General features: G+C 43.9%; 1 protein-coding gene and 1 long non-coding RNA gene across 3 annotated transcripts in view; one reads left to right on the top strand and one right to left on the bottom strand.

The window, feature by feature from the left end:
* Positions 1-1,133, bottom strand: part of ACO1 (aconitase 1) — a 59,475-nt gene extending 58,342 nt beyond the window's left edge. Inside the window, exon 1 of one of the 2 annotated variants that reach the window (XM_072841614.1) lies at positions 1,023-1,133. The gene's annotated coding sequence lies outside the window, so the exon portion shown is untranslated. The remainder of the gene's footprint in view (positions 1-1,022) is intronic. The other variant, XM_072841613.1, reaches the window with a different exon arrangement.
* A 128-nt stretch (positions 1,134-1,261) lies between these two features.
* The window catches only part of LOC140640959 (uncharacterized), a 128,004-nt gene continuing 111,307 nt past the window's right edge, over positions 1,262-17,958 (top strand). The window contains exons 1-3 of the long non-coding RNA XR_012037554.1: positions 1,262-1,403; positions 2,088-2,200; positions 10,245-10,374. This is a non-coding gene — a long non-coding RNA (uncharacterized lncRNA). The remainder of the gene's footprint in view (positions 1,404-2,087; positions 2,201-10,244; positions 10,375-17,958) is intronic.

Below are 17,958 nucleotides of genomic sequence, written 5' to 3'. Positions count from 1 at the left end.
AAAAATATAAAACAAGGCCCCTCTCCTCGCTAACACCGTTTTGGAAAATATGGATATTTTCGTAAAATGTTAATATATAATAAGTCCGCTATCTAAAAAATGATTAAATATAGTAAAATTTTGATTTATATATACATATATATAAGTTTCCTTTTTTAAAGATTTTATTTGTTTATTCACGAGAGACACAGAGAGAGAGAGGCAGAGACACAGGCAGAGGGAGAAGCAGGCTCCATGCAGGGAGCCCGATGAGGGATTCGATCCCAGGACTCTGTGGGACGAAGGCAGGCGCTCAACCGCTGAGCCACCCAGGGGTCCCTATACCGTAAATTAAAAAAAAAATAAATATAACCCGCATAAACAAAAGCTCCTTGGTATGTGAATCTTTAAGCGTGCAAAGGGGTTGCTGAGCCCCCCAAAAGTTTGAGAACTGCTGTCCTAAAGGCTGTGAGGAGGGTTCCGGGCTTGCAGAACGACGTGCCACCCTGAGGTCTGGCTGACTTGGGCAAGGCAGCCCACGCTCCTTCCGGGATCTCTGCCCCCCACCCCCCCACGGCCCCCCACGGCCCCCCACGGCCCCCCGACCACCGGCGCCGACTCCCCGCCTGCGGGCTCTGGGCGCGTGTCCCTCTCCCGCCCGCGCGCGCGGGGGCAGCCCGGTGGGGTCGGGACTCGCGGGGGCGGCCCGGGAGCCCGGGAGCCCGGGAGCGGGCTCGGGGAGGCCCACCTCGGGGGGCTCTGGCCGCACGCACGGTGACCGCAGGGGGACGAGGAGAGCCATTTCCAGTCCCTGCGCCCGGGCCCCCGCGCGGCACAGGCAGCAGCCGGGCGGAGGGGGCAGCGCCCGGGACGCAGCCCCCGGTTCTCCCCGGGGCCTTCCCCGGCCTCTCCCGGCCCCGGGCCCCGGGCCCCGGGCCCCGGGCCCCGGCCCCCGCGCACCGCGGTGCCGCCGGGGAAGGAGCTCGCGGAGGCGGCCGGCGCCCACTGCCCCGGGCCAAGGCATCTGCCGGGCGGGTACTCACCCCGAAGGCACAGCCGCGGCCTCGCGGGCGGGCGCCGAGTGCCGGGCGCGCTCCAGTCGCCGCGCGGGTGCAGGGGCCGCCGCCTCCGCGCCCCTCCCCCTCGGCCCCGGGGCCGCCGGCCGGTGGGCGGGGCAGGGGCGGGGCGGGGCGGGGCGGGGCCGCGGCCGAGAGGCGGGGCGGAGTCTGCCCCGGGTGCCCCCGCCCCCCGGCCCGAGCGCCCTCGCCTGGGCCGGGGCGGGGGGGGCGGGAGGCGGCGGCCAAGGGCTCGGCGGCAGGAAGCGGACGCTCGCCGGCTCCGGCCCTCGGCTCTGCGGGCCCACGGGGGGCGCGGGTGACTTTTGCCCGCTGTGAAGGGTGTGACTGCCCGGCTCGTGCTAGGAGGTGCGCCGAAGGGGTGGGGAACAAATGCGGTCGTTGTTCCTTTTTGCTTTCTTTATTTTTAAATATAGATTTTATTTATTTATTCATGAGACACAGAGAGAGAGAGAGAGAGAGAGAGGCAGAGACACAGGCAGAGGGAGGAGCAGGCTCCATGCAGGGAGCCCGACGCGGGACTCGAACCTGGGACCCCAGGATCCCGCCCCCGGCCGAAGGCGGCGCTAAACCGCTGAGCCTCCGAGCTGTCCTTTTTCGCTTTTAAAAATGATCTGGAAAAAAAAAAAAAAAATGATCTGGCCTCTGGGTGACGGGCACTGAGGGGGGCACTTGATGGGATGAGCACTGAGTGATATGCTACATATTGGCAAATTGAACTCCAATTAAAAAATAATAATAAAATAAAATATAAGTCTGGCCCTAAAGGTAGAAGCTTCATTCTTTGGCTGCTCCGGTTCGTGCGGTCACATGCCCCTCTCTCTACCCACCGCCCTGTGCCCCCTTCCGTCCCCTCGTATCCACCTCCGACCCCTACCCCGCCTTCATTCTTTGCAAAACGTGCCACATGGGCGTCATCGGAATCACGCTGACATAATAGGACTTCGGCGTTTCCATGGTTATGAATGCAAAGTCTCTAATGTAAAAAAAAAAAAATTTTTTTTTAACGTGTGACAACATTTTATAATGCAGGATGTTCTCCGGTGGAAAATCAGAGAAATGAATGAGAGTTGACACTGAGTGGGCCTTCTTCACAATACCTGCTTTTGACTGGTTGGTTCGAGTTGCAGTCTTCCTAAGCCAATGTGAGTAGAAAGAAGTGATTAGATCTTTCTAGATCAAGGGTGGTGGGATTTTCCTGCCAACTTATATGGAAAGGTACGGTGTTTTTCTATCCAGAGCATTTGAATAAAGCTTATAGGATGAATAGCTAATAGCTAATACCAGTGCTCACTGCTACCAGTTAGTTACTATTCTGCTCCTCTTGTAGGGTCCTATGGTTGAATCCTTACCTGTCTTTTTTTCTTTTTCTTTTTTTTTTTTTTAAGGATCCTATTTATTCATTCATGAGAGACACAGAGAGAGAGAGAGAGAGAGAGAGAGGCAGAGAGAGGCAGAGACACAGGCAGAGGGAGAAGCAGGCTTCATGCAGGGAGCCCAATGTGGGATTAGATCCCAGAGCCGGGGATCACACCCAGAGCCAAAGGCGGACGCTCAACCTCTGAGCCACCCAGGCATCCCCTTACCTGTCTTATTTAATTCAACTCTTTCATCTGTCCTGTGAAGTGAAGAATATTACCGCATTTTGCAGATATGAAATGCCCCACGGCTGGGGTTCAGTCCTCATGCCTGTATCCCGAGGCTATACTTTCCTCGTCAAGTTATGCAGCTATCCCAATTTTATTTAATTTTTAAATATAAAGGATTATATTCAAATCTGAAAGATGATGAGAAGACTTTTTCCCCACATACTTCCTAAATTCACATTCATTCATTCTTCTTATGCACATTCATTGAACAAACTTTCCTTGAGTGTCTACCACATGCCAGAAATTCACCACAAACTCTGAAAAATAATAATAGAGTTCCCTTGGAAGTTAGGGATAATATTCAATGATAACAGACATACAATATGGTAATTGGTAATTCTTGACAGAAAATGATGAAATCAAAACTCTAAAGGGAATTGGAATTAGTAAACACTGGCTGAGAGTAAGGGCTCATATGAATCCCAGTGTTCCACCTCACAACTGAAGACCTAAGAAAGACCACTCAGAAGCAGTGGAGGTCACCAAGGGCTGACAAGAGTCTAGAATAAAAGGAGAAAGTCACAGGGACAGCTCTCAGCTCAAAGCAAGGAAGAGCTTTATCACCTTCCCAGGAGGCCTCATGGCTAGTGAGGGGGTGGGGGTGTGCATCCATTAGCAAGATGTGTTTAGATTCCTCAGACTCAGCAGAGATTCCACTCCTGACTTAATGAATCAACATTCTAGGTGGTAGGGGACACAGGAGGTATCATAAAAGCCTCAAAGAAGTTATTTTTTGGGTCTGGGAACACTTCAAAGTTTTTCCACTGAAGTTAATGGTAATTGCTTCTTTGCTTTCTGCCATTTGGGTTTCATAGGATCACTCTGCTTTTGGAGAGCAGGAAATACCTGTAGTACCCACGTCACTTGGCTCTGTTGCCCTCAGGAAAGTCACCAGTGACCTGCAGATTGCAAATCCACTGGCCTGTCTTCTGTTCTTGTCCTCACTGACTGCTCTATGTTATTTGACCCTGGTGACTAGTCTTTCCTTGAAATTTTAACGATCTTTTGGCTTTAGAGCCTGTGGCTCTCATGATCACCTCTTCTGTCTTTGATCCCTCTTTCATAGGTTCTTTCACTGCACTCTTTCTCCTCTTGCTTTACATATATGACTTCATATACTGCTGAGTTTTTCTTCAGTTATTTTCTCTTTATGCAAACTCTGTGCCACCTCTCACATTCTGCTACGTGTCTGTTGCTGTCTTAACCCTCTTCAGATCTCCACGTGCTTTATTGCCAGCCATTTGTGGAGTATCACCACTTGGATATTCCAAAGGCATCTGCCATTCTTCACATCTAAAATGGGAATTTAGGGCAGCCCAGGTGACTTAGTGGTTTAGCGCCACCTTTGGCCCAGGGTGTGATCCTGGAGACCCAGGATCAAGTCCTGCGTCGTGTTCCCTGCATGGAGCCTGCTTCTCTCTCTGCCTCTCTCTCTCTCTCTCTCTCTCTTTCTCTCTCTCTCTGTGTCTCTCATGAATGAATAAATAAAATCTTAAAAAAATAAAAAATAATAAAATGGCAATTTAGTGGGATGCTTGGGTGGCTCAGAGGTTGAGGATCTGCCTTTGGCTCAGGGCATGATCCTGGTGTCCTGGGATTGAGTCCTGGGATTGAGTCCTGAGATCAAGTCCCACATTCGCCTCCCTTCAGGGAGCCTGCTTCTCCCTCTGCCTATGTCCCCGCCTCTCTGTGTGTGTGTCTCTCATGAATAAATAAATAAAATATTTTAAAAATATATAAAATGGGAATTTAGTGTCTTCTCATACCATCAATCTGTCTCCTCTTTCCCATCGAGCTTCCTCATTCTGAATTTCACTTCTTGAATTTGGATCTTATGGTGCATTGAGAAAGCTAAACATATAAGGGGTGTAGAACCATATCGCTGCTTATATCTGTCATGGCACAAAAGACTCTGCAAGTGGCCTAGAGGAGTATGTATACTTTATATACCTTCTGAGAAGAAGTCATCCAGATGTGGAGCTGCTCAGGCAGCGCAGATCACTCCAGGGGCTAGTGGCAGAAGGGCGCTCAGTTGAGGCAGGTGTACTGTTCTAGCAGTCTCATCTGCCAGAAGCTACTGCTGCCGGAAGAAGAACCACGAGGATGTGGCTAGAGACCTATTATGCTCTGAGGAATGCTTTATTCTACTCCACACTGACTGCAGTTACTTGTATGAACTGAACTTCCTCAGTTTATAGAAAGGTCCTAAACACTGTACCCAACCAGCTTTATCCTGTTTTTCAAGTTATAATGCACTTGCACACATATTATTTAATCAAAAGGAAATGGTGTCAGAGAAAGGCAGTCTGAGAGCATATTTCTCAAATCTCCTGGACCATTGAAAACAGGCTTTCATGTGCTGTTCTCTTGGAGAGACTGAGTTTGAGAGCCTGACCACCTTTTGAGAAACACCAGTGGTGGTTCCCAAACTTTCCTGGAATCACCAGAGGGCACTTACTAAGAACACTGCCTCCTAGGACACCTGAATGGCTCAGCTGGTTAAGTGTGTGACTCTTGATTTCAGTTCAGGTCATGATCTCAGGGTTCTGAGATCAAGCCCTGCGTGAGGCTCCATGCTGGGTATGGAACCTGCTTAAGGGTCTCTCTCTCTCCTTCTTCCTCTGCCCCTCTGCCCCAAAAGAATACTGCTTCTTGGGCAGCCTGGGTGGCTCAGCAGTTTAGCGCTGCCTTCAGCCCAGGGCGTGATCCTGGAGACCCAGGATCTAGTCCCATGTCCGACTCCCTGCATGGAGCCTGCTTTTCCCTCTGCCTCTCTCTGTATCTCTCTGTGTGTCTCTCATGAATAAATAATCTTAAAAAAAAAAAAAAAAAAAAGGAATACTGCTTCTTGTGTCTCCCACCACCTAGAATGTTGATTCATTAGGTCAGGGGTGGGATCTGTGCTCAGAGTATGAGGAATCCAAACACTACAGGTGATTCTGTTCTAGGATGTCCACAGATTGGCACCAGGGAGCCGGTGTCTGAAATATATGTTCCATGAGGACAAGACAATGTCAGTTTGTTCATCACCCATAACACAGAGTCTGGAACATAGTAGGTGTTCAATATAAGTTTGTTGATTCTAACTTACTGTGACTTTCTTCCTGCCCCCTACTCTACTACCCTTCGTTCCATGTTCTAAAGCCTGGCACGGAGGGGCAACATTATTTGGTAATGAATGAAGTATTACGTGATCCTTCCTGAGATTCTTGTTTGAGGGAACTCTAGAATACCTGGGCTCATCAGTGAAAGTATGTCTTCCTCAGACTAGAGGAAGTTTGAAATAACTGTTTTCCATTCCTTTAAAATATGCTGTATTCATAATAAAGACAGTGCTTAGCCTCATTTTGGCCCCCCCACAAATATCTGACTTCCAACCCCCCTTCTGCACCTGTCATATACTTAATTTTTGTGTTCTCTTTCTTACTGCCTACTCCTCAGTACCTGACTCCTTGAGCTGTCTTCCCAAGGAACCAGGAACAGCTGGCCATCTGCTTTATGGTTAAACACCATCCCCCTCAACGTAACTAGTGATAAAAGCCAAATGTGATCAAATGTCCCATTGAATCTTCACAACAACCGTTTGAGGCTCGTGACACTGTTACCATTTCACAGATAAGGAAACTGAGATTCAGAGGATTTTTATAACTTACTTCAGGTCACCTAACTGGCAAATTGTGATGCTGGAGTTTGAACAAAGGCTGGTTAAATTCCAGAGCTTGTGCTTTCAACCTTCAGGCAATGAAGTATAACTTTATATGAGATCATCAGATGCTCTGAGGTTATAAATTATTTTTTGCAGAAAAGAAGAGGAACTTCAGTGATCTAGGAGGGAACTTTGATACAACACCATATAGTTTAGAATGCCTTATTCATTTGTTTTCAGGGCTTCTTCTCCCTAATTATAGTAACAAAGATCCCTGATGTAGCCCTATAGTTTAGTGCAGGAAGGAAAAATGCTGCCCCTTCTGGGGGATGGAAATGTTAAAAGTCAGGAGCAGTAATATTATTCTGAGGCTGCTGATACTGACTTATTTAATTTTTTTCAAGAAAATTATTTGCTGGGACTCCTGGGTGGCTCAGTGGTTGAACATCTGCCTTTGGCTCAGGGAGTAATCCCGGAGTCTCAGGATCGAGTCCCACGTAGGGCTCTCTGCATGGAGCCTGCTTCTCCCTCTGCCTCTGTCTCTGCCTCTGTCTCTCTGTGTCTCTCATGAATAAGTGAATAAAAATCTTAAAATTATTTGCTAACATCAACAAATGTGAGTTAGAAAAATGAGATTTGTTACTAATTGGATTCATTTCCATTTCCAGTTTATAAGGAGACTGCTTTCATGCATTAGATTAACTACCTTTTTTTTTAAAAAAAATATTTATTTATTCATGAGAGACACACAGAGGCAGAGACATAGGCAGAGGAAGAAGCAGGCTCCCCGTGGGGAGCCCAATTCAGGACAAGACTCCCAAGACCCTGGGATCAGGACCCAAGTCGAAGGCAGGAAGACGCTCAACCACTGAGCCAGCCAGGTGCCCCTAGATTAACTACCTTAAAAAAAACCTTACTACAGCACATATGCGTTTATGCTCTTTTCATTCTTTTCCACCCTTTATTCTCTTTGTCCGTGATTCTGGGTATTTTTTTCTGACCTGTCTTGCAGTTACTATAAAAGCACTGGATTCCCCAAACTCATTTTTCCTAAGCTACAAAGCTGACTCATCATGTGCATAGCATCTACCTGGACCCTCTATCTGTTGTCCCCACAGAGAACTGATGCAGCATTATTTTCATGTTACATGTGGTGTGTGAGTAATAAAGTACTTTATCTCTGACTTAAGAATCTTGTTTCTTCTGCCAACATCCATGAAACAGTAACAGGCTAAATTATTAGCATGTGTAGGGTAAAATCTTAGTTTCTGACACTTTTGGTGACAAGATGGGATGCTGGCAGAGATATACCTTTCTGGAAGACCTATGGGCTGTGTTAGTGGGCAAGAGAAGACTCTCCAGAATGTAGTAGCAAATGCTTTTACCCAAGTGATGAGCCAGGTGCAGAATGTGGGTCCCCCACTGCCCTGTTAATGTATGTTTAGAGGGTAAGTTATAAAAAGCAGGATTGAAACAATTTACCCAAATGATTTTTTTTTTTTAAAGATAGATATAGAGAGATAGAGAGAGAGGCAGAGACACAGGAGGAGGGAGAAGCAGGCTCCATGCTGGGAGCCCAACGTGAGACTTGATCCTGGGACTCTAGGATCGCACCCTGGGCCAAAGACAGGCGCTAAATCGCTGAGCCACCCAGGGATCCCCCCAAATGATGTTTTGATTGTGCTCACTCTCAAAGAGTAGGAGAGAAAGAGATGTTATATGATGGTGGGGCAGCTTGTGGCTTAAAGTGGCTTTAACTGCTGAGTCAAGGGTTCCCCAAAGTTTAGATAAATGATGTCAGCAATATGGAGATAGAAACATAGGTGGATCAAAAACAAGTGTTGGTTTGGCTGAGCCCAAGCTGTTGGCAGCTGCTTAAAACAAAGTTGATGCAAAGTGTTGCTTATTGGCAAGGGATTGCTCTGTCCCTCTGCACCTCCTGATTCCTTGCTTCCCCCATACTCCAACTTTAGCTGCTTTAAGGAGAAAGCTGAGTATGCTTGGGGGACTTCAAGAAGGGAGAAACTCAGATAGTTAAGCTTTATTATATACAGGTGTCCAGGCTACAATCCTATTGAGTGAGTGGAGGGGTTTGGGTGCTAGATGCAAGTGTACCTGAAGGCACTGATGACTGTGGAGGAAGCTGCAAGAATATGTGCAAGGAAATGTTGATCCTGGCTTGAAGAGACAAAGGATTAAAAAAAAAAAAAAAGCCGTCCTCCAAAGCCTATCCCCCCTACCCACCACCTGCATCCCCTCACCTTCTGGACTTCCAGCAGCTATAGCCCTTTATATGCCTATTAGACTTCTTGGTCCATTGGTCCATGTTCCCACAGGGCAGTGGTCCTCAACCAGGGTGATTTAATCCCCACTTCCAACCCTATGGCATATGACAGCGTCTAGAGATATATTTGGCCATCACAACTAGAGGAGGGAGGGTGTGTCCTACTGGCATTGAGTGGGTGGAAGCAGGGATGCTGCTAAACATCTTATAGCACACAGGAAACCTCCCCAAACGAGTAATTATCCAACCCAAAATGTTAGTAATGCCAAGGATGGAATCCTTGCTGTGAGGGGGGAAAGCATCTAAAAATCACCTGATGGGGTGTGGGCAACATTTTCTGTGAAGAAAGAAAATTAAAGTGACCTGATAGGGCTTTTTGGCTCATTCAATGTACTACTGTCCTTCACTGCCAAATGTATAATTGATATTTATGTTATACATGCTTGTGTTGTGAATACTCATGAAGTCCAAAAGGGATTCTTTCATTCAAGGACTGTGGCATGTAGAGAGGTAATCTCTGTCCTCTTCCTGGTGGTCTAGCAAAAAGAATATAAAATCTGTGGAGAACTGGAAATCACAGCTTTAGTTAAAGCCAACTATTGCAAAACCCAGAGAGAGAATTCTCTAGTACAACATCGCCACCTGCTGATCCAGCCACTGAGTACACCTCTTTTAAAAAGCTGGGGTTGCAGGAGGAGGTCAGGGTGGTAGGGGTTGGGGAGGTGGGAGGTGTGGCTCTTGACCTGTAGTGGAACTCTTGTTGAAGAAGAAAGCCTGACCCATAAAGACCCATGACTTTGCAGCCTGATGTCCCTATTTTGGCATGGGTTACATCAGGCTTGGCAATTAATAAGGAAAAGGCCCAATATACCTCACTTGTCAAATTAGAAATTTTTTCCACACTTAGAAATTGGATATTAGCCTAGTAGCCTGGCTTCAGCAGCATCTCAGTTTATTTTTTAAATTTTTTTATTTTTAAAGATTTTATTTATTTATTCATGAGAGAGAGAGAGAGAGAGGCAGAGACATAGGCAGAGGGAGAAGCAGGCTCCATGCAGGGAGCCCGACATGGGACTCCATCCCAGATCTCCAGGATCAGGCCCTGGGCTGAAGGCGGCGCTAAACTGCTGAGCCACCCAGGGATCCCAGCATCTCAGTTTATATGACAAAGTGGCAGCTATTGCTGTGGGGAAACTATATTCACATTATACCACCCCAAATAAAGCCACTGGACCAAATGAGGCCCTTAGTTACAGAGGTTCACCTTAATGCTGGGGCCTGGTTTACAGTCAAACCTGGGCCTTGGCTACAGTCAAACCTGTTAGTGTCTACCTGGGGGGTCTGTAGCTCTAGATATGCCATACCAAAATTTAGCATTGTTGTTCACTCACTGCACAGCACTCAAGGCCATTTTCACAACTCTGACCAATATGCCCTATGATGAAACATATTTTTTACTGACTCTTGGGTTAGTACCAATGATGTAGCTATCTGGTCTGTTATCTGGTCTACCCTTTGGAAGACTATAGATTTAGAAATTAAACAACCCTGGCACCTTAGACTCAAGATGTACAAGGTTGGGCGTGATAAATATTCTCTTTGTCGCCTAGATCCAACACCATCACTCAAGTCAAACAGTAAATGCAGCCGACAATCTGTGGACCTGGGTGATCGTATATTGTTCTGTCATGCCTGTGGCATCATCAATAGCAGCTCTCAACATGGAGCCCCTTTAAACAGGTACAAACACATGGACTGGTACAGCCTCACTTCATTCTGTTACAAATTCACATGCTTCTCTGATGCTTGAGAGGGATATGCCATATTTAGGAAAGGAAGTCGCAACCACTCATGGACACTACCCATGTGACTTAAGCAAACGAATGTGATGCTGATCCAAATCAATTTAATTACAAATCCTGAAGGAGTTACCTGTGCCTACTTGGGTTATATTCTCCTGTATGGCTGGAAATGGGCCATGAAATATCTCTCCATTAGGGATAGAGTTCTACTGCCTCCTGGAATTATTGGTGACGTCACCAAAGATCAGCAGGTTAGTGAAATGGATAATAAACGGGCCTTAAACTAGACTACAACCTGACTGTCTGAAATAAAGTCCTCTGGTCTCTCCTGGGACAGTTGCCTAGGTCCAGGACCCTGGAAGGCGTATTTGAGGTCAATACTGCAGGTTAACTTCATCTCATTGTTTGGAGTCCTGATGATAGCAGCCTTCATTAAGTGCTGTGTGAGACAAATTAAACAGATTTACTTCTAGCCTGTGCTGGTTAAATTAATCAGAGTGGCCAACAGAAATAAATACTTTTGTGACAGTTTGCCAGAAGCCCAAACAGGTAGGGACAAAGGTGGATTAGTGGGGAAAACAATCTTCTACAGGCTCTGAACATCCCTGCACATGTTTGTTGGGTATGCCAAGAATGCAAGTTCCTTCCTGACTTTTGTTTCCTAATGCCATTTCTCAGGGTTATGTTTGTAGTGAACAACATTGAGGGTTGAAATTATATATAGGTCGGATATTTGCTTCAAAGTTATTGGGTTGGGGGAAGAATTGAGTGAGAGCATAGATGAACCACATCATCAAAAATTTGTAATTGTTGAATCTGGGTCACAGGTACATGTGGGTTCAAAGTACAGGACTTCTTACCACTTATTATAAAAACAGTGGATTCCCAAGTTGTGTTCAGCAGCAATCCAAACCTATTGTATGTAGTACATCCTTCCAGGTCCTTCCACATTATCCCCCTGGGATCTGGGACATGCTCATGCTGTTCACTGTGTCATGAGTAATAAAGTTCTTTTCTGTGACTTAGGAGTCTTGTGTCTTTTTCTAGTATTTATAAAATAATAACAGGATCTTAGGAGGTTGTAAGTAGAATAAAATCCCAGTATAGATACTTGACAGCATATATATGGTTTTATGAGGGAGTGGGGAATGCTGTGTTGTCTAGTTGAAATCAAACAAATTTAGTTGTGTAATTTTGTTTTCACATTGAGGAAAAAAAATCAGTTGTCTTGTGACTGCCCCAAATTTTGCCAAGCTGGAAATTTGGAACATTTTTATTTTGTCACTTTTTAAGCTTTATTTTAAAAATTTAAAATAATGAATAATGTCAGCCAGTTACAAAATTACTGAACTAGTAGTGAGCTCCCATATGGATATCACTTGGCTTCAATAATTATCAATTCATGGCTGACTTCTACATCTGCCTCCCATCCGCAACTACTTTGCAACACATTTATAAGATTATATTATTTCATTCATAATATATTCTGTCTTAAAATCATTGAAATTTGCTTTGATTTTATAGTATAGTATATTTGTTTTATTTGTATTTGTAAAAAAATATTTTGTGAACGGAGAATATATTGCTCTATTAGCAAGAAATTTTTTAAAAAACTCACAATTCTTTCTCCCCATCCTGAAATGTTTTGGATATAACCAAAGCTATATAGAGTGGCAAATAGATAACCTTAAGTTCTGTAGTTATTAAAACAAAAAAGGGGGGATCTCTGGGTGGCTCAGCGGTTGAATGTCAGCCTTCCGCCCAGGGTGTGATCCTGGAGTCCTGGGTTCAAGTCCCACATCTGGCTCCCTGCGTGGGAGCCTGATTCTCCCTCTGCCTATGTCTCTACCTCTCTCCCTGTGTTTCTCATGAATAAATAAATAAAATCTTGAAAAAAAAAAGAGCATGAAAAAGAAACTAGTGAAGTTAGAAAAAAAACCTAAAGAAAATATAAAATGAGTAAGAAAATATTAATGAATTATATAATATATAGAATTGGCTATTTGGGAGACCTGCATCTTTAAAAAAATAAATAAAATATACAAATCTCTGACAGATTTAAAAAATGAGGTAAAATATGCAAACATCTATTGAGATCTATAACTACAAATATAAATGTTAAAATAATTTGATACAGAATACTATAAAATATTCTATGCAAATAATTTTGAGACTCACAAAGATTGGTGAGAGGAAAATTTCTGACCAATATATATAAAATCTGTATCGTTGTAACTTCCATCCCTCAGAGATATGGTTGACTTTGGTTCAAATGCCCCTTCTATTTGTGACAATCCAAAAACCTGTTCATGCTTTGGAATTTTGTGACTGCTTCATAGTTTTCTAAAAATCCATACTCCGCCATGTAGGCTGTATTTATTTTCCTGGCAACATCTAACAATTTTCCACATGGAAACCGCTCAGATCATAGAAAAGCTTGGTTAGTTGTTCTGTAATGGGCTAGATAGCAGATATTTTATTCTTCATGGGCACATACATTACTCCTTCTCGTCCTGCTTCCTTTTCTTAGTTTACAACCTTTTAAAAACCGAAAAACTTTTCTTAGCTTTCAAAATGTATAGGGGGGCTGCGCTGATGGTGGCCCTGGGGGACAAGGTGTCACCTGTACCTAGCTTACGCCCGGGCGCCTTACCTGCCTTGCACCCGGGGCAAAGGTGCGGTGGGCGGGGCGGCTGGCGGCACGGGGCGGAGCCTGCCTTTCCGCTGCCTCCTCCTGCTCAACCCGGGTGCTGCAGCCTCGTGTTTTCCCGTCTCCGAAGGCCACCCGACGGCCACCTACCAGCGGGCGTGGCACATGGCCCTTCTGCGGCAGGTGGGCCCGGCTTCCCCGCGAGGGGGCGTCTGCGGCTGCCTCTGTGCATCCCTGCAGCCGGCCTGCAGGGCTCCAAGCAGGGCATCCCCCCTCCCCATCCCGCCGGAAAAAAAAAGTACAAAAATAGGCTACTGGCTGTGTTTGGCCTGTAGGCAGTTTTGTCAATCCTGCCCCAAAGTATAATGGCTTTGGGTTTTAATTCTGACTCCACTTTTTACTAGTTGTATCAACATGGAACATGGAAAAAGTATTGAACCTTTCCATGCCTCCTTTTTCTCATTTTGAAAACGGTGGTGATAACAGTTCTTACTTCACAGGGTCGTAATGAAAATGGAATGAGCTAATTTGTGTACACCGTGCTTAGAAAAGTGGCACACTGTGCATGCTCACTGGGTGTTAGATGTTATTATCGAGCCTTTAATTTCATATAGACTATTGTTCCTTGGCTTCAATTACATATTGCACAGCCATCTGCTGTCTTTCTCCTTTTCCCCCTTACTCTCTTTCTTCTCTCTCCCCTCACTTTCTTTCAGATGTAACCAAGAAATCTCTCACTTTTTTTTTTTTTTTAAAGTCAGGCATTATTGTTCTTCCCAAGGTCAGGTTTGCCTATAATCTTACACTCTTCAGAGTGGATTTATTTATTTTATTCTCTAAGAAAATTTCTAATGAATAAATTCTTTGTTCACAGAATTAAATAGAAAACACTAAAAATTAAATGCTAGAAGAAATGGGAAACTTGGCTAGTGCAATAATCATGCAAGTAATAGAAAAAGTTAGCGAAGAATGACATCCAAAAATGTTCTTCACTCAGATGATTTTGGGTTTAAGTGGACTTTTTAAAATGGAAAATGTAATCATGTGAAAATGTTAAAAGAATTATTTAATGAACCCCTATGTACCAGTGACCCAGACTCCAATGATAAAGTCTTGGAAAATATTGGTTTTACTATATCTTAACCCAATTCTTACCATACCTGATAATTTGGAAGCAAATACCTGACTTTATACAATTTCATGTATCATATATTTTGTTTTATTTATTTTTTTATGGTGAAAAAATTTATAGCTGGCTGGACTCAGTTTAGATGATCCTAATTTTGTTGGCAACATCCAAAGCATCATAGTCAGGAGCCAGTCGAACATATGCTTTCTTCTCACCATCAGGCCTGATCAAGGTGTTGAACTTGGCCACATCAACGTCATAGTGCTTCTTCACAGCCTGTTTGATCTGGTGCTTATGGCCTTGACATCCACAATAAACGAAAGTGTGTTGTTGTCTTCTATTTTCTTTATGGCTGACTCAGTAGTCAGGGGGAACTTGATGGCATAGTGATCAAGCTTGTTTCTCCTGGGGGCGCTCTTTGGAGGATATTTGGGCTGCCTTGGGAGATGCAGGGTCTTGGGTCGTCAGAATGTAGGTGACTTACGGATCTTCTTTTTTTTGTGACCGCGCATGCCTTTCAGCACTGCTTTATTAGCTTTCAAACCTTTTACTTTGGCTTCGGCTTTGGGAGGGGCAGGGGCTTCCTTCTTCGCCTTCAGCACCATCTTCGTGAAAGGTATATTTTGTTTAAAAAATGCAACCACAATATGATTATTATATTAACAAAATTTGTGTTCATTACCCTTTCTCTATTAATTTAGATATACACATTCTCTTTTTTTCTTGCAATTTATTTGTTGTTGAAATAATTGTTGTTCCTGTAGTGTTCTACCACCTGGATTTTGCAAATTGCATCTCCTTGGTGTTGTTTAATATGCTCTTCTATTCATGCAAATAGGTACATGTATTTTTTTTTAAGATTTTATTTATTTATTCACGAAAGACATAGAGACACAGGCAGAGACATAGACAGAAGAAGAAGAAGCAGGCTCCCTGTGGGGAGCCTGATGCGAGACTCGATCTCAGGACCCTGGGACCATGACCTGAGCCAAAGGCAGATACTCAACCATTGAGCCACCCAGGTACCCCAGGTACATGTATCTTGAAGCTTGATTAGATTATGCTTGTGTGTTTTGCACAAGAATGCTTCAAATATGATGTTATATACTTTTACTAGGAGGCACATAATATCTGGTTCTCTCTTGTTTTGTGTGTATGTGTATTGGTTTTTTTTTTTTCTTTTTTGTGATGTTAGTAGGCACTGATGATCATTTCCTAGACTCATTAATCATTAGGACATGGAAATGAAGTTGTTCTAATAGAATATCTTCAGGTTGGCTCTTCAGTTTTTTTTTTTTTTTTTTTTTAAGATTTTATTTGTTTATTCATGAAAGACATAGAGAGGCAGAGACACAGGCAAGGGAGAAGGAGGCTCCATGCAGGGATCACGTCCTGAGCCAAAGGCAGATGCTCAACCACTGAGCCACCCAGGGGTCCCTCCTGAGTCTTTTTTGACATAATCTAATTGTCTTTTGATAGCTTCCTTGTTGTCTGGTATAAGAGATTCCTCCTTCACTTTGTGTATTTTCTGCTCCAGACCTAGAACCTGGTTCCTGTTATTGGGAAATGGTATTTAGAGACATAATCTGTGCCCTAGGGATGCTCATGGCTGTGGGGTTGGTCTTTGTAGAAACAATGACTTTTCAGTGGTTGGAGTTTTTGTTTATAAAATACATCATTTGAACATTTTAAGTTTATTTATGAGTATGACTTGCAATTATGTAAATTATTTTTAGTTTCAAAGTTGTGATATTGTGGTTTGAGATGCAGAATATGTATTTGGTTTTTGTCCAGTTTTTGGCACAGAGCTCCTAAGACCCTTGGAATTTACTGAATGGTAAGAGCAATAAAGGAATCTTTTGTTATGTTAATGAGGAAGCTTTTGCAAAGCATCTAAAGATGGGGGCTGGTTGCCACAGGAGCCAACCCCATGATTAGGGTTGGAACTTGCAATCCTGGGAATGGGAAAGGGATTGGAGGTTGAGTTAATTGCCACCAGTGATTTAATCAGTCATGCCTATGTAATGTAGCCTTTATAGAACCCCAGAGGATAGGGTTTGAAGGGCTTCAGACTTGGTGAAATGTGGAGATTTGGGCAGAGTGGTGTGTCTGGGGAGGGCATGGAAGCTCTGCACCTTTTCCTCATAATTTGTTCTATGCTTTATTCCATCTGGCTCTTACTGAGTTAGTATCCTTTTATAATAAACCAATGATCTAGTAAGTAAAATGTTCCTCTGAGTTCTCTGTGCTCTAGCAAATTAATGGAACTCAAGAAGGGGGTTGTTAGAATCTCCAATCTATATAGCTAGTCAGTGAGAAGCACAGGTGACAACCTGAACTTGTGACTCACATCTGAAATGGTGGTGGGGGACAGTCTTGTAGGATTCAGCCCTCAACCTGTGAGATTTGATGCTATCTCCAGGTAGTTAGTGTCAGAATTGAGTTAAATTGTGGGATACCCAGCTGTCTGAGAATTGCTTGCTGGTGTGGGAATCCCTCTCCCCAACTATCACACACACACCCCCATGTTGGAATTGGTACCAGAACCTTTCAAAGTCAAATCTATAAAGATATTCAGAGAAGTCTAGCTTCTATCCCAATCTTCATCCTGTTCTTTCCTACCTCCTACAAGATACCTTATATATATTTTTGTTTATCCTTCAATTTAATTTAACAAAAGCAAATATGTGAATATGGTTTTAGTTTTTCTTTTGTAGACAAATAGGAGTGTCCTATGCATATTTTCTCTCCCATGTTGGTTTATTTTTTTTCTTTTTTGCCTAACCACATATCATGGAGATCACTCTGTAGCAGTATATAGAACCCTTTCCCATTCCTTTTTATGATTTTATAATTGTTATGTGCATACACCTTTTTAAAAAATATTTTATTTATTTTGACACACAGAGAGAGAGAGAATATGCACAAGCAAGGGGAGGGGCAGAAAGAGAGGGAGAAGCAGGCTCCCTGCAGAGCAGGGAGTCCGATATGGGGCTTGATCCCAGGTTCTGGGATCATGACCTGAGCTGAAGGCAGACCCTTAAACAGCTGAGCCACCCAGGTGCCCCAACATGTACCATTGATAGACATTTTTGTTTCCAATCTTTTTTCCTGTTACAGTAGCACTTCGAAGAAAATCCTAAACCATGTATCTTTGATGAGTCAAAGGGTAAATCCATGTCATTTTGCTAGATAGTGCCAAATTCTTTTCTGTATTAGTTAGGGTCTGCATTGGACTGAATGTATCTTCCAAAATTCATATGTTGAAATGTTGACAATCCCCTGATCTTCCCACCAAATGTGATGGTATTTGGAGGTGGGGCCTTTGGGAAGTCATTAGGTCCTGAAGGGGAGCTGGAGAGGTAGCTTGAGCTCTCTGTCACATGAGGATGCAGTCTCAGCAGTCTGCAACCTAGAAGAGGGTCCTCCCCAGAAACCTTCTGACTTCATCTTGGACTTCCAGGCTCCAGAATTGTGAGAAATAAATGTTGTTTAAGGCATGTAGCCTGTGGTAACTTGTTTTAGACCTCAAACTAAGACAGTCAAATTTGGAAACAAACCATATCAGCTATTTGAACCAATGGAATTTAATGTAAAGAATTGTTCACTAGGTAGAGGTTTAATTAAAATGCTGAAAGGGTAAAAAGAAAACTTTAGGGAATCAAAACGGCAGCAAGAGTAGAAAGCCTGTACCAGCCAGCCCTCACCTGAGGGGATTAAGAGGAGGGATGCCATGAAATGGC

This window comes from Canis lupus, chromosome 10 (assembly GCF_048164855.1).
Source record: "Canis lupus baileyi chromosome 10, mCanLup2.hap1, whole genome shotgun sequence".
NCBI classification, from domain to species: Eukaryota; Metazoa; Chordata; class Mammalia; order Carnivora; family Canidae; genus Canis; species Canis lupus.
Note: the sequence above shows the minus strand (reverse complement) of the source record. Positions and strands in the feature narration are given on the sequence as shown.